Source organism: Phyllobates terribilis, unplaced genomic scaffold, assembly GCF_046119375.1.
Source record: "Phyllobates terribilis strain yellow unplaced genomic scaffold, ASM4611937v1 Scaffold_12__6_contigs__length_324123572, whole genome shotgun sequence".
NCBI classification, from domain to species: domain Eukaryota; kingdom Metazoa; phylum Chordata; class Amphibia; order Anura; family Dendrobatidae; genus Phyllobates; species Phyllobates terribilis.
The window spans coordinates 283,476,074-283,502,452 of NW_027362772.1; positions in this window are offsets into that span (position 1 = coordinate 283,476,074).

The following is a 26,379-nucleotide window of genomic DNA, read 5'->3' on the forward strand; positions in this document are numbered from 1 at the left end:
TGAGCCACCCCCGTAATGTTCGAGTTCGGTTCGGTTCGTCGAACACCCGTGTGTTCGTCGAACTGTTCGTCGAACTGTTCGTCGAACACCTTCGAACACCGTTAAAACCAATGGCAGGCAAACAAAAACACATAGAAACACATAGAAAACACCTTCAAAGGTGTCCAAAAGCTGACAAACTGCTCAGAAGACATAACTAACACATGGAAAAGTGACAAGTACATATAGTCATGCGAAAATAAAAGAGGTGGAGGAGTAAAAGGAGGGGGAGACACAGATATAGGCATGTCATGCCCTTCTAAAATCCAAAAAGTGAGAAGCCGACACGGCCAGTCCGCTCCTGCCCGTGCCACCTCCGTGTCGCCGGGTTTGTGCCAGAGCCGCGGTGAACCCTGACGGCCAGCCCCCCTCTCCCAATACTGGTGCCTGTCCGCTGGTGGGTCGAGCGAGCCCCCTTGTGGTGGAGGCAGCTCTAAGCTTTTTAATTTAAATTGTCTCTCTAATTTGAATGAATACACTTTAAATCCATTTACAAGGATCTATTGGAGGGCAAGTCTCATGCCAGCAGCCGCGGTAATTCCAGCTCCAGTAGCGTCCACTAAAGCTGCTGCAGTTAAAAAGCTTTTATAAGGATCGAGCTCGGCTGTCCACCGCAAGGCATCCTACTGCCAGTCCCAGCCCCTATGCCTTGGGGTGCCTCCTGATGCTCTTCACTAAGTATCCCATGGTCCCGAAGCATTTCCTTTGAAAAAATTAAGTGTCTAAACTACAGGTGGTGCAGCTTGCTTAACAGCCGGGATAATCCGCTTACTAGCAGACACTTCTACTAGGCACAAAGTATTTCCTGGGCTAGATGCAGTTAAAAATTTGTAATTAGATACTCTCGTTGGATGCTGAGAAAGCATTCCATAGAGTCTCCTGGCACGCCATATATGATTCTCTTAAAAAGCTTGGGGTAGGGGTCTAGGGGACCCTTTTATAGCCAAAATCACGGCCCTGTATCGCAATACGTCACCTAGGCTGAAGATAAATGGAACTGTAGCACCCTGAGAGCTCGGTTGCTAAAGACGTATTGCACCTCACCCAGAGGTGTGATATCTCACTCTCAGGTAAGGATGGAGTGTGGATCAGGACCCGACACCTGCATGCATTACACCACATTGCCGTGGGGCAGGGCGACCAATATGCCCCTGAGATGGGCACGACAGTCCCTGTCCCTGGCTGGAGTGGGGGGAGGGAACACTGAGGAAGGGGAACCCTGTAGTGCAGGAGCAGGGAGGAAGCAGTTCCTGGGTGCATTGAGAAGGGAGTATAAAAGGTGGGCACCATCTTAGTTCAGTGCAGAGAAGTCTGAGCAGAAGTGGCAGGGAGCAGGGGCTCTGCATGAGCTCTGCTCCGGAGGCGGGCCTAGTAACAGAGGCCCAGGCCTGGAAGAGGGAGAAGGAAGGAAGAGGAGCGGAGAAGGCTCCAGGAACGAGGAATGAAGGGATCCCAGGGGTGCGGACGGGCGAGTCGCCACCGCACGCCCGAATCCACCTGCGTGGAGGGGTCAGGCCAAAGGGGGAGACCGGTCCCCGAACTAGTGGAGGCAGGAAACGACCCTCAGCTAGAAACCGGAGGCTCTGACATTTTATGTGGCGCAGCCCCTCGCTACACCCGCTAGGAAGGCACCACATAGGGTCAGGGAAACTGGCGCCAAGTTTACCAAGAGGAGGCCCGAGGCAGCCGGACAGAAGTGTTGGTAAGAAAGGCCAGACAAAGGACACACAAAGGGGGTCCTGTGAAGTGCTCCAAAGTTATCTGGGAGTTGCCTGAGCCCCTCACCTGGTGAGCACAGTATGACGTGGGCAGCCGTTACCTGCAGACGTGGTCTGGATAATAAGAACTGTGAGTAAAGGCCCTGAACTGCATCACTGACTCCGTGTCGTTACTGCTGCTGCCCTGCACCATCACCCCCATCCTCCGCATACACTGCCCTGAAGCTATACTCCTCCCGTGGGGAGTTATGCTACGCTCTGCTGCACCCACAACACCAGTCTCAGTGGTCTGCCCTGTAGCGGCAGTTCACTCTGACCGCAATCCACGGGTGGCGTAGTCGGACATTTAAACATCAAAACCACATAAATAGTTCCGCCACTGGTTTGACCGCCCTGAGCCACGGAACTGGGTCGCCGCCACGAAGACTACAACCACCAGCATCCACCAAAAAGGGTCGGGCTCCGGGTGTCCCAAGGCCCAGGGGGTGCGTCAGAATATTTTCATCACCTTTCACAATCACCAATGGGACAAGGCAGTGATGTCCTCTGTCCCCTCTCTTATACATCCTAGTGACGGAGCACCTGCTCTCATCAATTCGCCATAACCCCAATATTAGGTGGATTGAGGTGGGAGGCACCGAGTACAAGTGCTCTCTATTTGCTGATGATGTCCTAGTATATATCACTCAATCACATATATCCATCCATGCTGTTATGGCTGAAATAGATCACTTTGTTACATGGTAAAATTTTAAAATCAATGCAGCGAAGTCTGAGGCCCTCGATGTCTCCCTCCCCAAATCCATATAGGATTCCATCCAGTCCAACTTTCCCTTTGCCTGGCCCTCACAGGGTATCAAATACTTAGGAATTCCTATTCATAGAGACCTCTCCCATCTATGTTATCTTAATTTTGGGCCCTTTATTGAACAACTCCATACAGACCACGGTTGGCAAGTTAGAACTGTAAGATTCACTACGTGAACCACTGGTGTTTTGTGGAAAAGCACATGTACACTGCGTTCCAAATTATTATACAAAAAGTGTTTAGGAGTGATAAGGGAAGAATTTGTTTGTTTGTCAGTTAAACTCATTGATGGTGATGTGTGTCAGGGCTCTTTATATCACTGTAAGCAATTGCAGACACCTGTGCTAATTAGTTTGGCAGGTGTGTCCAATGAAAGGCAAGACTACTTAAGAAGGCTCTCTCACATTATTAAGCAGCCTACATTTTCTGCCAAAATGGGAAAGAAAAAGGATGTGTCGGCTGCTGAGAAGCAAAAAATTGTGGAGTGTTTAGGTCAAGGCATGACTACAATCAACATTGTGCGATGATCAGGATGAAGTGTCTTGGCAATCAAGAAGTATGCAGCTGATTCACAGTACACACGTGTGCGTGCTGATAAGGGCAAATTGAGGACTCTTTCCTACAGGCAATTACGTCAGGTTGAAAGAGCAGCGGCAAAAAAGCCTTGTCATAGCAGCAGACAAGTTTTTGAAGCTGCTTGTGCCTCCAACGTCCCCCGAACAACAAGATGCAGGGTCCTTCAGAGGTTTGCAGCTGTGCATGCGCCATCCTGTCGACCTCCTCTATCCACTTCACACAAGCAGAAACGGCTCCAGTGGGCCAAACATTACATGAAGACTGATTTCAAAACTGTTTTGTTCACGGATGAGTGCCGTGCAGCGCTCGATGGTCCAGATGGATGGAGTGGAGGATGGCTGGTTGATGGACACCCCACGCAAACACGGCTACAGCGCCAACAAGGAGGAGGTGGAGTAATGTTTTGGGCTGGAATCATGGGGAGAGAGATTGTCGGCCCCTTTAGGATCCCTGAAGGCGCTAAAGATGAACTCCATAATGTATGTGGATTTTCTCAAACAGCACTTCCTGCCATGGTTCAAGAAGAAGAACCGTGTATTTCACAGCAAGATCATTTTTCTGCATGATAATGCACCATCTCATGCTGCACATAAAACATCTGCATCTCTGGCTGATATGGGCATAAAAGGGGACAAACTTATGGTGTGACCCCCATGCTCCCCTGACCTCTACCCCATTCAGAACCTTTGGAGCATCATTAAAAGGAGTGTCTATGATGGCGGGAGGCAGTTCACATCTAAGCAACAGCTCTGGGAGGGTATTCTGTCCTCATGCAAAACAATTGAAGCAGAAACCATCCAAAACCTGACAAATTCAATGGACGAGAGAGTTCAGAAGCTCCTTTCGAACAAGGGGTCCTATGTGAAAATGTAACATCACCTAGAATAAAGTTTTGAGTTGAAAACTGTTTGATTTCAGTTTCTAACAACCTGCTAATGCTTATAATTTCAAAAATGACCATTTTTTTGGTCTTTATTAAAATGAAAAGGTTGATCGAAAAGTTTGGGGGATCTAAGAGTGTGGCAACCCAGTAGTCATGATTACTTCGAATTCTGACAATATGAGGGTCATGCTGCAGGTAGTGCAGCAAGAAGGCACTTATGTGCCTTGCGCATCTCGGAGCCCCAAAATTATTTTCCGGGCTAGATGCAGCTAAAAATTATTTTTAATTTTAAATCTGGTGAAGCTTTAGTATAGATGGCCTAATAGGATCAGTGCTGCACACTGCTACAAAGCCCAAATTATTTTCCAGTCAAGATACAGATAAACATGATTAGTAATTTGAAAGCTTAAAACGGTTGGTAGGGTGATTTTAACCAATCATCAAGCTTTTACTCTCCCCAGGATGACACAGGGGTAGAAAAGTCGTTTCGGATCCATGATTTGTTCATCTTTATGAACGTGAGTCTGTCTACATTATCAGTGGAGAGCCGCGTGCGCTTATCTGTCAGCACACCACCAGCAGCGCTGAACACACGTTCAGACAGAACGCTGGCTGCGGGGCATGACAAGATCTCCAAGGCGTAAGTGGCTAGCTCCGGCCATTTATCCAGATTGGAAGCCCAAAAAGAGCAAGGGTCCAGTGACACAGTCGTGGCTTCAATGTTTACTTGGAGATACTCCTGTACCATCGTCTCTAGGCGTTGACTATGTGTCAGACTTCTTGTCTCCTGTGGCCTTGCAAAGGATGGGCTAAAAAAGTGGTGAAATGATTCCGCAAAATTGATGTTACCAGCAGATACTGTGGTTCTGTCACGGTTTGAGTGCTGAACACTTGACGGTCCCACGGTTGGCAAGTTGGAACTGGGAGATTCACTACGTGCACCACTGGTATTTTGTGGAAAAGCACATGTAAGATTCTGCAACAGTCTCTGCTGATACTCCTGCATGCGTGCATCCCTTTCTATGGCAGGAATAATTTCTGCAAATTTACTTTTGTACCGGGGATCTAACAGTGTGGCAACCCAGTAGTCAGGATTATTTCTAATTCTCACAATTCGAGGGTCATGTTGCAGGTAGTGCAGCAAGAAGGCACTCATGTGTGTTGCGCATCCAGGAGCACCAAGTCCCTGTTGTGTTGGTGGCGAGGTAACAATCATGCTTCCTTCCTCTGTCCTCTCCCCCCAACCTCGCACAACAGAAATGTGATCAAGGTCTCCCTCATCTGATGAGTCTTCCATCAGTTCGTCCTCCACTTCTTCCTGGGCTCCTGCACCTTCCTCACTAGTTTGGCTGCTACCATGCGCCCTGGTAAAACCATCTCCCCCACCCTCACATGCCTGCCGCCTTGGTGCTGCCGACCGTCTGGACCTTGCAGATGTTAGCCCTTCCGCATACAACTCCTCCTCCTCTACTTCCTCCACCTCCTCTTGTGCCACCACCTGACTCCGAATTCTGTTTAACATGTGCTCCAGCATGTAAATCACCGGAATAGTCATGCTGATAATGGCATCGTCAGCACTAAACATCTTCGTCGCCATTTCAAAACTGTGCAGAAGGGTGCATAGGTCCCTGATCTGAGACCACTCCTCCAGCGTGATTTGCCCCACCTCTGAATCTCGTTGGCCCAGGCTATACGTCAGAACGTATTGCACCAGGGCTTGTCGGTGCTGCCACAGTCGCTGCAACATGTGCAGAGTTGAATTCCACCGGGTAGGCACATCGCATTTTAGCCGGTGAAGTGGCAGGCCCAACGACTTCTGTAGAGATGTAAGTCGCTGAGCTGCGGGATGCGAACGGCGGAAGTGAGCACACAGCGACCGTGCCCTCTGCAGAAGGCCATCTAGTCTGGGATAGTGGGCTAAAAATTGCTGGACAACCAGGTTCAACACGTGAGCCATACAAGGCACGTGTGTGACATTGCCCCGGCGAAGGGCCGCACCCAGGTTTGCAGCATTGTCGCACACGGCCTTCCCTGGTTTCAGGTCCAGTGGAGACAACCATTCATGAAATTGGTTCTCCAGAGCTGACCACAACTCCTCAGCTGTGTGACTCACATTTCTCAGACATTTCAATGTAAAAACCGCCTGATGACGTTGAGCCCTACTGCCAGCATAGTAAGGAGGTGTGCAGGATCCCTTCTGCGCAGTTAGAAAGCTTGTGGCATGACCAGACAGGCTTTGGGTGCAGGTGGAAGACCGAGAGGAGGTTGAGGAGGCAGAAGCAGTGGTGGAATAATGACATAAAGAGGATTGACGCACAACTCGTGGGGACGGCAAGACTTGGACAGCAGCCCCTTGTCCTGCTGTCACCATAGTTACCCAGTGCCCAGTCAGCGACATGTAACGCCCCTGTCCATGCCTACTCGTCCAAGTGTCTGTGGTGAAATGCACCCTGTCACACACAGAGTTTCTCAAAGAAGCGGTGATGTTGTGTGCGACATGCTGGTGGAGCGCAGGCACACCTTTCTTTGAGAAGTAGTGCCGACTGGGCATCTGGTACTGGGGCACTGCGACGGACATAAGGTCTCGAAAATCCTCTGTGTCCACCAGGCGGAAAGGCAGCATTTCTGTAGCCAAGAGCTTGCAGATGGTGAAATTCAACCTCTTAGCTTTCTCATGGCTAGGAGGAAATGGTCTTTTACTTGTCCACATCTGAGGGACCGAGGGCTGGCTATTGTGCTTAGACGGGGTTGATAAGGGTGTCCCCGGCAAACTGCCGGTCTGTGAGGAAGATGCAGGCGGACATGTTAGGTTGCCTTGATCCAAAGGTGGTGCTATCGATGTCGGACAGCGCTCAAGACCAGCTGGTGTTACCACCTCCAAAGAAAATGATGACCTGCCAATCACGCTGGCTGTTGCGGGTAAAGAGGTGGCAGGTCTGCGCCCCAAAACAGGTGTGACTGCTGTCCCCCCAGTCACAAAGGATGAAGAGGCCGCGGATGCACAAGATATGGCAGACGGTGGTTGGCCCGGCCGGCTAGACCGCATTGTAGCACACTGAGCTTCCCACTGCAACTTATGCTTCATGTCCATGTGCCGGTTCATGCATGAAGTACTCAAACTATGTATTTTTTGGCCTCTACTTAGCTTTTGCTGACAAATGTTACAGATAACACGAGTTGGGTCATCTTTATCGATCTGAAAAAATGCCCAGGCTATGCAAGGCTTAGCACCCATGCGACCTGAAGAGCCACCACGACTTGTGGTGAGAGGCAGAGTTGTGTTTGAGGATGCAGTTGTTGACGTGCTTCCAGTACTACGTCTCTGTCCAGGAAGGCGCAACCTGACCTCGTCGTCACTAGCATCTTCCTCCACCTCCTCTGCTGACCTCATCTCTTGGCTGACTGTGGGTTGACAGTAAGTGGGATCTCCGACCTCATCATCATCACCCTGTGCGTTATCACACCCGTCGTCCTCAGAGCCAACCTGTTCCTGCCCTGACAAAAAACTAAAGTTGTCGCTCCAATCAGGTATTTGAGTCTTATCATCGTCTTCCTCATTGTCTCCACCAACAGGAGTTACAGTTTGGGAATGAGGGTCTACATTATGGTCAGAACCTTCTGCGTCTGGTCCTGGATCCGACTCATAAAGATTCTGGGCATCAGTGCAGATCATTTCCTCGTCTGGATTCACAGAAGCGCTGGAGTCGACCTCTGATTCCCAGGCTATAGTATGAGTAACAGCTCTGCAGACTCAACCATCTGTTCTACCTCATACTCAGACGGGCAGCTGGAGATTTGGGAGCTGTGAGGAAGCAAGTGCGATTTGGGTGACACCTTTGAGGACTGGAGTATTTGTGATGTTGAAGTTGATGTGGAGGAGAGCCCACTTAAAGGAGCACTTGATATCCGTTGAAGCACCTGCTGTTTTTGTGCCTCATCTGGAATTTGTAGCGATTGGCGTGGCCGTAAGAAAGGGATCTTATCACATTGTCCGCTAAAAGAAGTAGACATTTTAGTTTGGCTGGAAGATGGTCTTTCTTCTGCACCTACCCCACGGACACAACCTTTTTTCCCCTTCCAAACACGCCTATTCCCCTTTCCACCAGCAGCAGGCCTTTTTTCACTCATTTTGGTGGTTAACTAATTCACAACTCTGGAGTTGTTTGCACAAAAAAACAATGGATGGTAACCGAGCAGAGCTGAGTGGCCAAACTGTGGTATTAGGCCAAAACTATTGGCTGGGTTAGATGCAGAAAAAAATTATTTTTAATTTGCAACCTGATGGAGGTCAGTATAGATGGACTAATAGACCAAGTCCCACACACCGCTAGAAGCCCAAATATTTTTTCAGAGCTAGATGCAGAAAAAAATTATTTTTAATTTGCAACCTGATGGAGGTCAGTATAGATGGACTAATAGACCAAGTCCCACACACCGCTAGAAGCCCAAATATTTTTTCAGAGCTAGATGCAGAAAAAAATTATATTCAATTTGCAACCTGCTGGAGGTCAGTATAGAAGGACTAATAGAACAAGTCCCACACACTGCTAGAAGCCCAAATATTTTTTCAGAGCTAAATGAAGAAAAAAATTATTTTTAATTTGCAACCTGATGGAGGTCAGTATAGATGGACTAATAGACCAAGTCCCACACACCGCTAGAAGCCCAAATATTTTTTCAGAGCTAGATGTAGAAAATTTTTTTATTCAATTTGCAACCTGATGGAGGTCAGTATAGATGGACTAATAGACCAAGTCCCACACACTGCTAGAAGCCCAAATATTTTTTCAGAGCTAGATGCAGAAAAAAATTATTTTTAATTTGCAACCTGATGGAGGTCAGTATAGATGGACTAATAGACCAAGTCCCACACACTGCTAGAAGCCCAAATATTTTTTCAGAGCTAGATGCAGAAAAAAATTATTTTTAATTTGCAACCTGATGGAGGTCAGTATAGATGGACTAATAGAACAAGTCCCACACGCTGCTAGAAGCCCAAATATTTTTTCAGAGATAAATGAAGAAAAAAATTATTTTTAATTTGCAACCTGATGGAGGTCAGTATAGATGGACTAATAGACCAAGTCCCACACACCGCTAGAAGCCCAAATATTTTTTCAGAGCTAGATGCAGAAAAAAATTATTTTTAATTTGCAACCTGATGGAGGTCAGTATAGATGGACTAATAGACCAAGTCCCACACACTGCTAGAAGCCCAAATATTTTTTCAGAGCTAGATGCAGAAAAAAATTATTTTTAATTTGCAACCTGATGGAGGTCAGTATAGATGGACTAATAGACCAAGTCCCACACACCGCTAGAAGCCCAAATATTTTTTCAGAGCTAGATGCAGAAAAAAATTATTTTTAATTTGCAACCTGATGTAGGTCAGTATAGATGGACTAATAGACCAAGTCCCACACACTGCTAGAAGCCCAAATATTTTTTCAGAGCTAGATGAAGAAAAAAATTATTTTTAATTTGCAACCTGATGGAGGTCAGTATAGATGGACTAATAGACCAAGTCCCACACACCGCTAGAAGCCCAAATATTTTTTCAGAGCTAGATGCAGAAAAAAATTATTTTTAATTTGCAACCTGATGGAGGTCAGTATAGATGGACTAATAGACCAAGTCCCACACACCGCTAGAAGCCCAAATATTTTTTCAGAGCTAGATGCAGAAAAAAATTATATTCAGTTTGCAACCTGATGGAGGTCAGTATAGATGGACTAATAGAATGATGCTATGCCCAAAAGATTTTACTTCACTAGGTGCAGTAAAAAAATTGGTATTCTATACACAGGTGTTATATCTTGCAACACAGATAGGCTACTCCACTGACTAACACACTCTGCAATAGGCCAAAAAGGATTAGCTTTGCTAGATTCAGCCAAATGCTGTGAAAAAAACTTGCACAGCACTGGCACAGACCTGCCTGGCAAAAACTGATAGGAACTCATGTAACCTAGTCCTGAAAAGGACTCCAATTACAATTAGTCTTTACTCCCACAACCTATCTATTTAAGAGCACAGACCTCCCTGATAAAAGTCGTAGGAAATGCTGTAACCGAGTCCTTAAAAGGACTGCAATCACAACTATTCCCTACTCCCAAGCTATCTGTAGATTTCAGAGAAAATTGGCTTGAAATTAACAAGGTATAGCACACACAGCAACAGCGGTGCCGTCTAACACGCAGCTGCAGCAGTGAGAAAATGGTGGCGACGGGGAAAATGGCTTGGTCTTATAGGGCAAGGACATGTGACATACACTGCCAATCACACATGCCCTTGCTTGTGTGAAAAAAAGCACTTCGCTCCGTGTGTGCGCTGCTGACAGGCTGACAGATTGCACCTCCCCACTGCAAATGCGGGAAAGAGAAAAAAAAATGGAGATCTTCATTGTTCCTGCAGAGATCCATCCCCTGCCCCTCCCCCCGCCCCGCTGTACACTCAAACTGCGTATTAACATTAATTTTCATCATTACTGAGAAAAAATCCAGTTATGATTTTGGTGCACGAACAGTTATCGAACATAACCTCGAACAGCCGAATTTTTCTCAAATTGTTCGTGTTCGCCGACCGGCTCGAACACCGCCCAAAACAGCTCGAATTTGAGATTGGCGAACAGTTCGAGTAGAACAACGCTCATCTCTAGTCAGGATTACTTCGAATTCTGACAATCTGAGGGTCATGTTGCAGGTAGTGCAGCAAGAAGGCACTGATGTGTCTTGCGCATTTCGGAGCCCCAAAATTATTTTCCGGGCTAGATGCAGCTAAAAATTATTATTAATTTTAAATCTGGTGGAGCTTAGTATAGATGGCCTAACAGAATCAGTACTGCAAACTGCTACATGGTCCAAATTATTTTCCAGCCAAGATACAGATAAACATGATTAGTAATTTTAAATCTGGTGGAGCTTAGTATAGATGGCCTAATAGAATCAGTACTGCACACTGCTACAAAGCCTAAATTATTTTCCAGCCAAGATACAGATAAACATGATTAGTAATTTTAAATCTGGTGGAGCTTAGTATAGATGGCCTAATAGAATCAGTACTGCACACTGCTACAAAGCCCAAATTATTTTCCAGCCAAGATACAGATAAACATGATTAGTAATTTGAAAGCTTAAAACGGTTGGTGAGGTGATTTTAACCAATCATCAAGCTTTTACTCTCCCCAGGATGACACAGGGGTAGAAAAGTCGTTTCGGATCCATGATTTGTTCATCTTTATGAACATGAGTCTGTCTACATTATCAGTGGAGAGCCGCGTGCGCTTATCTGTCATCACACCACCAGCAGCGCTGAACACACGTTCAGACAGAACACTGGCTGCGGGGCATGACAAGATCTTCAAGGCGTAAGTGGCGAGCTCCGGCCATTTATCCAGATTGGAAGCCCAAAAAGAGCAAGGGTCCAGTGACACAGTCATGGCTTCAATGTTTACTTGGAGATACTGCTGTACCATCGTCTCTAGGCGTTGACTATGTGTCAGACTTCTTGTCTCCTGTGGCCTTGCAAAGGATGAGCTAAAAAAGTGGTGAAATGATTCCGCAAAATTGATGTTACCAGCAGATACTGTGTTTCTGTTACGGTTTGAGTGCTGAACACTTGACGGTCCCACGGTAGGCAAGTTGGAACTGTGAGATTCACTACGTGCACCACTGGTGTTTTGTGGAAAAGCACATGTAAGATTCTGCAACAGTCTCTGCTGATACTCCTGCATGCGTGCATCCCTTTCTATGGCAGGAATTATTTCTGCAAATTTACTTTTGTACCGGGGATCTAACAGTGTGGCAACCCAGTAGTCAGGATTATTTCTAATTCTCCCAATTCGAGGGTCATGTTGCAGGTAGTGCAGCAAGAAGGCACTCATGAGTCTTGCGCAACCAGGAGCACCAAGTCCCTGTTGTGTTGGTGGCGAGGTAACAATCATGCTTCCTTTCTCTGTCCCCTCCCCCCAACCTCGCACAACAGAAATGTGATCAAGGTCTCCCTCATCTGATGAGTCTTCCATCAGTTCGTCCTCCACTTCTTCCTGGGCTCCTGCACCTTCCTCACTAGTTTGGCTGCTACCATGCGCCCTGGTGAAACCATCTCCCCCACCCTCACATGCCTGCCGCCTTGGTGCTGCCGACCGTCTGGACCTTGCAGATGTTAGCCCTTCCGCATACAACTCCTCCTCCTCTACTTCCTCCACCTCCTCTTGTGCCACCACCTGACTCCGAATTCTGTTTAACATGTGCTCCAGCATGTAAATCACCGGAATAGTCATGCTGATAATGGCATCGTCACCACTAAACATCTTCGTCGCCATTTCAAAACTGTGCAGAAGGGTGCATAGGTCCCTGATCTGAGACCACTCCTCCAGCGTGATTTGCCCCACCTCTGGATCCCGTTGGCCCAGGGTATACGTCAGAACATATTGCACCAGGGCTTGTCGGTGCTGCCACAGTCGCTGCAACATGTGCAGAGTTGAATTACACCGGGTAGGCACATCGCATTTTAGCCGGTGAAGTGGCAGGCCCAACGACTTCTGTAGGGATGTAAGTCGCTGAGCTGCGGGATGCAAACGGCGGAAGTGAGCACACAGCGACTGTGCCCTCTGCAGAAGGCCATCTAGTCCGGGATAGTGGGCTAAAAATTGCTGGACAACCAGGTTCAACACGTGAGCCATACAAGGCACGTGTGTGACATTGCCCCGGTGAAGGGCCGCACCCAGGTTTGCTGCATTGTCGCACACGGCCTTCCCTGGTTTCAGGTCCAGTGGAGACAACCATTCATGAAATTGGTTCTCCAGAGCTGACCACAACTTCTCAGCTGTGTGACTCACATTTCCCAGACATTTCAAAGTAAAAACCGCCAGATGACGTTGAGCCCTACTGCCAGCATAGTAAGGAGGTGTGCACGATCCCTTCTGCGCAGTTAGAAAGCTTGTGGCATGACCAGACAGGCTTTGGGTGCAGGTGGAGGACCGAGAGGAGGTTGAGGAGGCAGAAGCAGTGGAGGAACTTTGACATAAAGAGGATTGACGCACAACTCGTGGGGACAGCAAGACTTGGACAGCAGCCCCTTGTCCTGCTGTCACCATAGTTACCCAGTGCCCAGTCAGCGACATGTAACGCCCCTGTCCTTGCCTACTCGTCCAAGTGTCTGTGGTTTAATGCACCCTGTCACACACAGAGTTTCTCAAAGAAGCGGTGATGTTGTGTGCGACATGCTGGTGGAGCGCAGGCACACCTTTCTTTGAGAAGTAGTGCCGACTGGGCATCTGGTACTGGGGCACTGCGGCGGACATAAGGTCTCGAAAATCCTCTGTGTCCACCAGGCGGAAAGGCAGCATTTCTGTAGCCAAGAGCTTGCAGATGGTGAAATTCAACCTCTTAACTTTCTCATGGCTAGGAGGAAATGGTCTTTTACTTGTCCACATCTGAGGGACTGAGGGCTGGCTGTTGTGCTTAGACGGGGTTGATAAGGGTGTCCCCGGCAAGCTGCCGGTCTGTGAGGAAGATGCAGGCGGACATGTTAGGTTGCCTTGATCCAAAGGTGGTGCTATCGATGTCGGACAGCGCTCAACACCAGCTGGTGTTACCACCTCCAAAGAAAATGATGACCTGCCAATCACGCTGGCTGTTGCGGGTAAAGAGGTGGCAGGTCTGCGTCCCAAAACAGGTGTGACTGCTGTCCCCCCAGTCACAGAGGATGAAGAGGCCGCAGATGCACAAGATGGGGCAGACGGTTGTTGGCCCCGCCGGCTAGGCCGCATTGTAGCACAGTGAGCTTCCCACTGCAACTTATGCTTCATGTCCATGTGCCGGTTCATGAATGAATTACTCAAACTATGTATTTTTTGGCCTCTACTTAGCTTTTGTTGACAAATGTTACAGATAACACGAGTTGGGTCATCTTTATCGATCTGAAAAAATGCCCAGGCTATGCTAGGCTTAGCACCCATGCGACCTGAAGAGCCACCGCGACTTGTGGTCAGAGGCAGAGTTGTGTTTGAGGATGCAGTTGTTGACGTGCTTCCAGTACTACGTCTCTGTCCAGGAAGGCGCAACCTGACCTCGTCGTCACTAGCATCCTCCTCCACCTCCTCTGCTGACCTCATCTCTTGGCTGACTGTGGGTTGACAGTAAGTGGGATCTCCAACCTCATCATCATCACCCTGTGTGTTATCACACCCGTCGTCCTCAGAGCCAACCTGTTCCTGCCCTGACAAAAAACTAAAGTTGTCGCTCCAATCAGGTATTTGAGTCTCATCATCGTCTTCCTCATTGTCTCCACCAACAGGAGTTACAGTTTGGGAATGAGGGTCTACATTATGGTCAGAACCTTCTGCGTCTGGTCCTGGATCCGACTCATAAAGATTCTGGGCATCAGTGCAGATCATTTCCTCGTCTGGATTCACAGAAGCGCTGGAGCCGACCTCTGATTCCCAGGCTATAGTATGAGTAAACAGCTCTGCAGACTCAACCATCTGTTCTACCTCATACTCAGACGGGCAGCTGGAGATTTGGGAGCTGTGAGGAAGCAAGTGCGATTGGGGTGACACCTCTGAGGACTGGAGTATTTGTGATGTTGAAGTTGATGTGGAGGAGATCCCACTTAAAGGAGCACTTGATATCCGTTGAAGCACCTGCTGTTTTTGTGCCTCATCTGGAATTTGTAGCGATTGGCGTGGCCGTAAGAAAAGTAGACATTTTAGTTTTGCTGGAAGATGGTCTTTCTTCTGCAGATGTTACTGTTGCTTTAACACCTACTCCACGGACACAACCTTTTTTCCCCTTCCCAACACGCCTATTCCCCTTTCCACCAGCAGCAGGCCTTTTTCCACTCATTTTGGTGGTTAACTAATTCACAACTCTGGAGTTGTTTGCACAAAAAAACAATGGATGGGAACCGAGCAGAGCTGAGTGGCCAAACTGTGGTATTAGGCCAAAACTATTGTATGAGTTAGATGCAGAAAAAAATTATATTCAGTTTGCAACCTGATGGAGGTCAGTATAGATGGACTAATAGAACAAGTCCCACACACTGCTAGAAGGCCAAATATTTTTTCAGAGCTAGATGCAGAAAAAAATTATATTCAATTTGCTACCTGATGGAGGTCAGTATAGATGGACTAATAGAACAAGTCCCACACACTGCTAGAAGGCCAAATATTTTTTCAGAGCTAGATGCAGAAAAAAATGATATTCAATTTGCAACCTGATGGCGGTCAGTATAGATGGACTAATAGAACAAGTCCCACACACTGCTAGAAGCCCAAATATTTTTTCAGAGCTAGATGCAGAAAAATATTATATTCAATTGCAACCTGATGGAGGTCAGTATAGATGGACTAATAGAACAAGTCCCACACACTGCTAGAAGGCCAAATATTTTTTCAGAGCTAGATGCAGAAAAATATTATATTCAATTTACAACCTGATGGAGGTCAGTATAGATGGACTAATAGAACAAGTCCCACACACTGCTAGAAGGCCAAATATTTTTTCAGAGCTAGATGGAGAAAAAAATTATATTCAATTTGCAACCTGATGGAGGTCAGTATAGATGGACTAATAGAACAAGTCCCACACACTGCTAGAAGGCCAAATATTTTTTCAGAGCTAGATGCAGAAAAATATTATATTCAATTTGCAACCTGGTGGAAGTTAGTATAGATGGACTAATAGAATGATGCTATGCCCAAAAGGTTTTACTTCATTAGGTGCAGTAAAAAAATTGGTATTCTATACACAGGTGGTGTAGCTTGCAACACAGATAGGCTACTCCACTGACTAACACACTCTGCAATAGGCCAAAAAGGATTAGCTTTGCTAGATTTAGCCAAATGCTGCGAAAAAAGCTTGCACAGCACTGTCACAGACCTGCCTGGCAAAAAGTGATAGGAACTGATCTAACTTAGTCCTGAAAAGGACTGTAATTACAATTAGTCTTTACTCCCAATCTATCTATTTAAGAGCACAGACCTGCCTGATAAAAGTCGTAGGAAATGCTGTAACCTAGTCCTTAAAAGGACTGCATTCACAACTATTCCCTGCTCCCAAGCTATCTGTAGATTTGTGCGAAAATTGGCTTGAAATTAACAAGGTATAGCGCACACAGCAACAGCGGTGCCGTCTAACACGCAACTGAAGCAGTGAGAAAATGGTGGCGATGGGGAAAATGGCTGGGTCTTATAGGGCAAGGACATGTGACATACACAGCCAATGACTCATGCCCTTGCTTGTGTGAAAAAAAGCACTTCGCTCCGTGTGTGCGCTGCTGATAGGCTGACAGATTGCACCCCCCCCACTGTAAATGCGGGAAAGAGAAAAAAAATGGAGATCTTCATTATTCCTGCAGAGATCCATCCCCTGCCCCTCCCCCCGCCCCGCTGTACACTCAAACTGCGTATTAACATTAATTTTCATCATTACTTAGAAAAAATCCAGTTATGATTTTGGTGCACGAACAGTTATCGAACATAACCTCGAACAGCCGAATTTTTTTCAAATCGTTCGTGTTCGCCGAACGGCTCGAACACCGCCCAAAACAGCTCGAATTTGAGATTGGCGAACAGTTCAAGTCGAACCCCGCTCATCTCTATTTATGAGCACATGCAGATGACTTTATTTTTGTCAGATTTGACATGAATCCGAAAGAAAGCAAATTGATTAGAGATGAGGGACTGTTTGAAATTCTAATTCTCCGGCTTCACTGAGATTTTCCCAAAAATTCATGCAGATCCCAATACTGGAATGGGGAGGAGAGAGCTTGAGAGTGAGACCACCCACAAGAATAATGCATATTGTTTCTAAACCAGCTCTGTTGTACACCACATATCACCGGTCCTATGTCCGACTGTGCTTCACTGGGAACCGCTGATCTCCGATGACCCAGTAGTGTATTGACCACCTCCATAGAAGGTATGATAATCCATATCATAATCATCTCCCGCCTCGACTACTGCAACCTCCTGCTCTGTGGCTTCCCTTCCAACACTCTTGCACCCCTCCAATCTATCATAAACTCTGCTGCCCGACTAATCCACCTGTCCCCTCGCTACTCCTCGGCCTCTCCCCTCTGTCAATCCCTTCACTGGTTCCCCATTACCTAGAGACTCCAGTTCAAAACCCTAACCGTGGCATACAAAGCCATCCACAACCTGTCTCCTCCATACATCTGTGACCTAATCTCCCGGTACTCACCTGCACACAACCTCCAATCCTCACAAGATCTCCTCTACTCCAATCTTATCTCCTCTTCCCACAATCGCATACAAGATTTCTCCCGTGCATCTCCCCTACTCTGGAACTCTATACCCCAACATATTAGACTCTGGCCTACCAGGGAAACCTTCAAAAGGAACCTGAAGACCCACCTCTTCCGACAAGCCTACAACCTGCAGAAACCACCGCTCCACCATACCGCGGCACGGCCAGCTCTACCCTTACCTACTGTATCTTCACCCATCCCTTGTAGATTGTGAGACCTCGCAGGCAGGGTCTTCCCTCCTCCTGTACCAGTCTCTGATTTGTATTGTTCAAATTATTGTAATTGTTTTGTGCTATGTATACCCCTTTAACATGTAAAGCGCCATAGAATCAATGGCGCTATAATAATAAATAATAATAAACTAGGATCAGATGTCATAGCTGTTTTTGGAATTATGGAAAAGCCTATTTGTCTGCGCAAAACTTCATTACTCCTTGATGCTTCAGGAGAGTGGAAAATGGTGGAGCAGGACAAGTTTTTTTCTTTTTGCAAATCCCAAATCGAATCTCAAAGTGTTCATATTCGCATTTCAGGAAATCCAACTCAAACTCGATTCTCTGCAGATCAATCTGCTCATATCATCTTCAAGTGATGAGGGTTCAGAATTCAGGCATATGGCTTGGCAAACAGGTTGGGTGGGTTGTTTAGCAGGCAACCTGGATGCTGAGTGCTTAAGACTATAGATCCCAGTTTAATAATAAACATTGTCCCTATTTGGTACTAATTCCATGTGGCACCATTGAGAAATTATGCTTTGAATTCACATGCAAATTAGCCAAGAAATACATTGAGGATATAATGAAAAATCCCCAGTCCACTTCCGGATTAATTTGCATGTGGCTGTAAGTCCACATTTCTTGGTGCTGGCAAATAAATTACTCCAAAACAACATCATTTTTAATGTTTTACTAGGATCTTTTCAGCCATAGTAAGTAGAAGTCACATAGTAACGTAAGTTGAATAAAGACCTAGGTCCATCAAGCTCAACCTTTCTCTGAAAGGCTTCCTTCAAGTAGTCAATACAACCAAAGATATTGGATATTTAGGTAATGGGTAATTTTTAAAGCAATGGTTTTGGGAAACAAATATTCAAATAAGCTCTCTCCCAGAAGGAAGCAATCTGTCTCTCTATTGCCATCCATGGGGTGCAGTTACTAAAGATGAGCATTTTTTTCGAAGATTTTCACAGTAACCCTGAACTTCTAAAACTGGATTCCATCATCACAATATCAGTGTGACATTACAAGAAATACACAGCATTCATTTGATTTAATAGCTGTAATTCTTTATGTATCTTCATAAGTGTTTATGACCTTGTCACTCCGAATAACCTACAAAAAGCAGCTAAAATTCATACTAGGTTAAATTCAGACTTCACTTCCAGATAAAAGTATGTTTACAAGGAGCATTTCTTGATTTACAACCTGAAATGTGATGAAAAATTCCCTTTCATGATAATACGCATCATTGATCATTTTAATTTAGACAGGGTCACAATTATAATAGAATGATCCCCGGGAGGAGGTCAAGCGCACCAACATTTGGTGAAACATTTAGGAACATGATTGAAGACCAGAATAACTTCATACGCTTGGAGTTAATTATAAAAAACCTATTACTTATTTATGAAGAATCTAAAATGCCAAGATGCACATGATCGTCTCCTTACTCGGCGTAGGTACATGATACTCTGTTTTTTCATCTACGTTTTTTTCCAGTTTAGTTTTTTTCACTGAAAAGTAATTTGCGTCTATTGAAGCAGTGGGTTTACCCTCTTATGGTTTGTAAAAGGTAATATATTGAGTTTTATTAATTAAATGACCTCTTTTTACTGATTTTTTTTTACTTTGTTTAAGAAAAATTTTAGTGCCCTAACTCAGAGGAACAATAAACTGTTCACGGTACTTTCATTTGCTCTCTTGTTCTCAAAGTGGTGGCCACTGGATACCTCCTATTTAATTTGCTGCCACTGCATAATGGTATGTGTAATCTGTCCTAGGAGAAGAGATGCTGAAATGGATTACTCAAAATGAAGGGAGGTCTTTACATATAACGAAGGCGAGTCTCTCTTCAGGAAGTGAATGCAGGTCTTTGTTTTTGGACAGGAAGTGAGGTGGATGCAGGTCTTTGTCTCTCTACAGAATGTGGGGGCGGCTCTTTGTCTCTCTACAAGAAGTGTATTTGGGTCTTTACCTCTCTATAGAAAGTGGATGCTGGTCTTTGTCTCTCTACAGGAATTGAGGGTTGGTCTTTGTCTCTCTACAGGAAGCAGGCGCAGGTCTCTGTCTCTCTACAGGAAATGTGGCTTGGTCTTTGTCTCTCTTCAGGAAGCAGGAGTTGATCTTTATCTCTCGACAGCAAGTGGGATCAGGTCTTTGTCTACAGGAAATGTGGGTTGGTCTCTGTCTCTCTACAGGAAAAGGATGCAAGTATTTGTCTTACTGCAGGAAGTGGATTCGTGTCTTTGTCTCTCTACAGGAAGTGGATGTGGGTCTTTGCTTCTCTGCAGGAAGTGGGGTTTGGTATTTGTCTCTACAGAAAGTAGATAAGTGTCTTTTGTATCTCTACAGTAAATGGATGCATATCTTTGTCTCTCTACAGGAAGTGGATGCAGGTATTTGTCTCTCTGCAGAATGTGGGGGCAGGTTTTTGTCACTCTTCAGGAAGTGATAGCGGGTCTTTATCTCTCTACAGAAAGTGGGGGTAGGTCTTTGTCTCTCCATAGGAAGTGGATGCAAATCTTTGTCTCTCTACATGAAGTTCGTGTGGGTTTTGTCTATTTACAGCAAGTGGGGGTTGGTCTTTGTTTCTTTGTCTCTACAGGAAGTGGATGCAGGTCTTTGACTCTCTACAGGAAGTGGGGATTTGTGTTTGTCTTTCTTCAGAAACTGGATGTGGGTCTTTATCTCTTCAGAAAGTAGATGCATGTATTTGTATCTCTACAGGAAATAGATGCAGATCTTTGTCTCAGTATAGGAAGTGAAAAGTAGGGGTAGGTCTTTGTCTCTTTACAGGAAGTGGGAGTAGGTCTTTGTTACTCTACAGGAAGTGGGGCAGAACTTTATCTACAGTAAGTGGGGGTGGGTTTTTGTCTTTCTACAGAAAGTAGATGTGGGTCCTTGTCTCTCTACAGGAAGTGGATGTGGGTCTTTGTCTCTCCACAGGAAGTGGATGTGGGTCATTGTCTCTCTACAGTAAGTGAGGGTAGGTCTTTTCCCTGTACAGGAAGTGGGCAAGTCTTCGTCTCTCTACAGGAAGTGGGGTTGGGTCTTTGTATCTCTACAGGAAGTGGATGTGGATCTTTGTCTACAAGGCTTTTCTACAGGTTTTGAGTGAAAAGACAGGTTCACTTTAAATGAAATATTGAATGTAAAAAAATATTTGCATACAAACCAAGAGCATATTAGCATTGAAACCAAAGTGAAAAAAGAAAGATACATTTTTATTTATTTATTTATTATTATTATTTTTTTTTTTTCATTTTAGTCCAGTGGAAAGAATTTTAGAAATTCTGGAACCCTACCCCCCAAAAAAATTTCTAAATAAAAAAATGAAAGATAGACAATTTTTAACCTAATTTTGCTAACTTTACTGGAAATCGAGATTGTCACCTTCAGTGTTTCAATTGGTAATGCATGCTTCATATTAAGGTTTAGCGTTCCCGGAGGCTTAAATCAACAGACAACCACTAGTGGGCTTTTTCTTGCTTTACTACAAAGCCAAATGAAAACATTCACTATATACGTGCAGTGATGTAAGAACACTTAGCTGTTCCCAGATGACTGACAGATCCAATGTCAGTAAATAATTCACAGGCACAAATCCTGTAGGCTCATGGCTGTTCAGCAAGTGAAAACTTTATATCAAACTTACCCTGCGCCCTGGAGGTCAAGATGCCCGCAGCATGAGTCTGAAGCTCGCATAACTGAACTATTTAGGAGTGAGACCTTGTGCTGTGTAATTCCATTTTTTTATAATACAAAGAGGTGGCAAACTGGAGAGAAAAGCAAGAAACAAACACATATATCAATAATGGTCTAGACTGCACTTCAATGTGTTCTTTTTGCCAAAAGTTCACGCTACCATTTCTTAAACATTTAGGTAGCAGCAGATTTTCTTTCTTTCCTCTTCTAATCTCATATATTTTCTGGTTTTCCAATTGCTGGTCCAATTTGGAAATTATTTGACCCCTTAATAATTTAAAGGGGTTATTTTCAACTTAGCAAGTTAGGTAATATTTTACTGATTGCTGATGGTCCCTCCATTAATTTTGAGCATGGCTGCTCTAAGTTGCTCCATTTGACTGTGTACCACCATTCCAGTCGTTGCCTATTAAACAGCTAGAGATAGTCAAGCGATGTCCTTCACTATCTTTTGGCTGTTAAGGCTCATTCACATGACCGATTTTCTCAGACAAGTGCTATCTGTGGTTTTCACAGATAGCATTAGTTTCCATGATATTCCATTGGGCTGTACAATTATTTCCTTGGGCCAAGTGCTCCACAGAAAAAATCAGAGACATGTCCAACTTTAATCCGAGTGTCGGATCAAAATTGGCAATGCAAGTCTATGTGTTTGTGAAAAAAATCGGACCCCACTCTGATGACATCTTAGTACTGTCTGAAAAAATCTCGGCACTCAATGTGGTTACTTTGAAGCAGTATTATTTTTATTGCAGTCCAGGAAAACAACAAACGTTTCGGCCCATATGGCCTTCATCAGTGCAATCTAAATGAACAAAACATAACAATAGAACCAAATAAACCAAAGCGAAATGAAATAAAGTTTATACATAAAACATAATTCAAGTGTCTAGTTCATAGGATGACCTAAGACCAATGCAAAAAAGGTGGTGGGCGGGAGTGGCATGTTGCATGGCCAATGGCCGCATATGGAGCGAGGACTCCCTGTGTTAGAACCTTGCTGTTAGGTTTTTTTTCCTTTGCTGGTCACATGACCTTGTTGGCCTATTTAATCCTGCTCCGCCCTTCTGGCTTTGCTGGACTTCATTGTATATCTACTTTCTAGCTAGCCTGTGCTCTGTATCTAACTCTGTTAGTTTGCTTGGTCTACGGACCTCTATGTTCTATCTATTTTGTTTGTTCGTCTGTCTGCTACTATTTCTGTTAGGAGGTGTCCCATATTCCTCCCAGTCCTTAGTACTTGTAGGGATTCCCTCCCCACATCTATAGGTCTCCGTACAGACTAGATTAGGACTTTAGCAGGTCTGATCGCAGGATCAGGTTCCCTGTTACATCGTAGGGATTCAGCTGAGTCCTATAGTAGGGACAGATCTCCTCTCTTTCCTTAGCTTTGGTAGCAGAACATAACAGTAAGTCCAGCCTGCAAATTCTCTAAGGAAAGATTTTTTTTTTGTTCCATCATGGTGTCGGTTCAGGATTTGGCTAAACACCTGCAGGGACTCTCTCTGGAAGTGGCCGAGCTCCGTCAGCATGTGAGTAACTGTCCTGGAGCATATTTCTTGGAGCCTAAGGTATGTTTGCCGGATTTATTTTTTGGTGAACATCGAGAATTTTTTTCATTTAAAAATGCTTGCTTATTGTATTTTCGTTTGAGACCCAAGTCCTCTGGGGATGAATCCCAGCGCGTAAGGTTCATAATGTCACTTTTGCGCAAAGAGCCTCAGGAGTGGGCCTTTTCTTTGCAACCTAGTGATACATGCTTCAGATCAGTGGATAGTTTTTTTTCTGCTTTAGGACTATTATATGATGATCCTGACCGTGTGGCATCAGCTGAGACTGAGTTGAGACGTTTAAAACAAGGATCAGGTAATGTCGAAAAATATTGTACTCATTTTCGTCGTTGGTCCACTCAAACAGGGTGGAACGATTCTGCTCTGAAAAGTCTATTTCTTGCTGGGCTCAGTGAAAGGGTTAAAGACCTGCTAATTGCTTATCCTACACCTGAGGATTTGCAACAGGCTATGCAATTAGCTATACGGGTGGATAGAAGACTGCGTGCTAGGGTTAATGAGAGCAAATCCTCTGCTATGTCAGTTTCTGGTTATGATAATGTGTGTACTAACAGTGGTGAACCGATGGAGATTGGATCGGTGGCACCTCGCTCTCAAGAAAAAGACCGTCGTTTTTCGGAAGGCTTGTGTTTCTATTGCGGAAAATCTGGTCATTTGATTAAAGGCTGTGAGCTTCGTATGAAGAAAGAAAAAAAAATGGTCAGTCACGCCCGTATTGCCTGTTTAAATTCCAAGGGTATATTTTTAGCTGCTTCCACGATTGCTCAGGAAAAATTAATGGAATTTCGGGTGTTTGTTGATTGCGGGTCTACACTGAATGTAATTGATGGGGGATTCGTGGAAAAAATCAATTTAAAACCTGAACCTTTATCATCCCCCATTGCTGTGGTTTCTGTGGATGGCTCCCCTTTGAAGAATATTACTCTCAAGGTCAGTGAATTTCCTCTCACTATTAATGGTGTTCACCATGAGAAATTGGATTTGGTAGTGTTGAATAACTTGCCTTCTCCAGTAATATTGGGTTTGCCCTGGTTAAAATTTCACAATCCTGTACTGGATTGGTCTACCAGTGAAATTAAATCCTGGAGCCATAAATGTTATGACAAGTGTTGTAACGGGCGTATTGCAGCTTTGGATAGGGGAGAATTGCCTGTTCCTATTCAGGATTTTTGGAGAGTTTTTTCTGAGAAGGAATCGCAGGTTTTGCCTCCCCATAGAGACTATGATTGTTCTATTGAATTTGTCCCTGGAGCGACTCTTCCTAAAAGTCGTTTATTTAACCTTACTATTCCTGAGAGGAAGGCTTTGGAGGAATACATACAGACAAGTTTGGCCGCCGGTCACATTAGGCCCTCTAAGTCTCCTGTGGCGGTTGGATTTTTTTTTGTAAAAAAAAAGGACGGCGGTTTACGTCCTTGTCTGGATTTTCGTGAGATTAACAAAATTACGGTACGCAATCCTTACCCACTGCCATTGATTCCTGATCTGTTTAACCAGTTATTGGGGGCCAAGTGGTTCTCTAAAATTGACCTTAAGGGGGCATACAATCTGTTGCGCATGAAGGAGGGTGATGAATGGAAGACTGCTTTTAACACTCCTGTGGGTCATTTTGAGAATCTGGTTATGCCTTTTGGTCTTACTAATGCTCCTGCATTTTTTCAGAATCTGATTAATGACATCCTTAGACCTTTGATCGGTAAAAATGTGGTTGTGTATTTGGATGACATTTTGATTTATTCGCCAGATCTGGAGTCTCATTGGCGGAGCGTGCGTGAGGTATTACAGTTATTAATGGACAATTCGCTTTTTGCTAAGCTGGAGAAATGTGAGTTCGCTGTACAGAGAATTAGTTTTTTGGGCTACATTATCTCCAGCAAAGGTTTTGAGATGGATCCGGTTAAGGTTCAGGCTGTGCAGGAATGGCCTAGGCCTATTGGTTTGAAATCGATACAGAGGTTTTTGGGTTTCGCCAATTACTACAGAAAATTCATAAAAAAATTTTCTAGTATTGTCAAACCTCTGACTGATCTCACCAGGAAAGGTGCTGATGCGGTTCAGTGGTCTTCTGAGGCCATTGAAGCTTTTGTGTATCTCAAGGAGAGGTTCACCTCTGCTCCCATCCTTATGCAGCCTGATGTTACTAGGCCGTTTTTGGTTGAGGTTGATGCTTCCTCTGTGGGGGTTGGCGCAGTATTGTCTCAGGATAACGGGGATGGATTACATCCCTGTGCCTTTTTTTCAAAAAAATTTTCGGAGACTGAACTGAATTACGATATTGGTAATCGGGAATTATTGGCTATTAAACTCGCATTTGAACACTGGCGCCACTTCTTGGAAGGTGCGGAATTTCCCGTTCAGGTTCTTACGGATCATAAAAATCTGATATATCTTGATGCTGTCAAGCGCCTGAATGCCCGTCAGGCTAGGTGGGCACTGTTTTTCTCGCGGTTTAATTTCTCCGTTACTTACATCCCTGGTACTAAGAATGTTAAGGCGGATGCCTTGTCTCGCAGTTTTTCTCCCATAGTCGGTGCTGAGAAAGAGGAAAACATTTTACAAGAAGGTGTTGTGATAGCTGCTTTAGACTCCGTTTTGGAAGATGAGATTCTTAAAGCTCAGGAGAATGCCCCATCTAACACTCCTCATGGGAGGTTGTTTGTGCCTGGGACCTTTAGGAGAGATTTGTTTGTTGAGTGTCACGAATCTCGGTTGGCAGGTCATCCCGGAATCTCTGAGACCAAGAGACTGGTGGGTCGCAGTTTTTGGTGGCCTGGATGGCAGAAGGAAGTCATTAAGTGGGTGCGCCAATGTACTATATGTGCTAGATCTAAGTCCTCACATACTCCTGCTGCGGGGTTGCTTTGTCCTTTGGAGGTCCCCAGTGCTCCTTGGACACATTTGGCTATGGACTTTATAACTGACCTTCCCCCCTCTGAGGGTTTTACTGTCATCTGGGTGGTCGTGGACCGTTTTAGCAAGATGTGTCACTTGGTTCCCTTCGTCAAACTGCCCTGCGCTAAAACTCTCGCTAAGGCCTTTGTCAAGGAAATTGTCAGACTTCATGGCGTTCCTACTGACATTGTTTCTGATAGGGGTCCTCAGTTCGTGGCTCGTTTTTGGCGTGCCTTTTGTGACAGGTTGGGAATTCATTTGTCGTTTTCGTCCGGATATCATCCTGAATCTAATGGCCAGACAGAAAGGAAAAACCAGGATGTTGAGCAGTTCTTGCGTTGTTTTGTGGCAGACAATCAAGAGGGGTGGTCTGAGTTTCTGCCACTTGCCGAATTTGCTCTGAACAATCATACATCTTCTTCTGCTGGTTGTTCGCCTTTTTTTTGTTGTTCTGGGAGACATCCGTCGTTTGGGTCGTTCTCCAAGTTGGGATCTGCCGTGCCTGAGGAGGAGAATTTTTCCGGTGATTTGGAAAGAGTTTGGACGGATGTGCGTGGTAATCTTCAGGAGGCCAACAGAAAATCTAAAGACTACTTTGATAGGAAACGACAGGAGGTTTTGTTCGCTGTTGGTGACATGGTTTGGTTGTCCTCTAGGAATCTGCGGTTGAGGATTCCTTCTAAGAAATTGGGTCCCA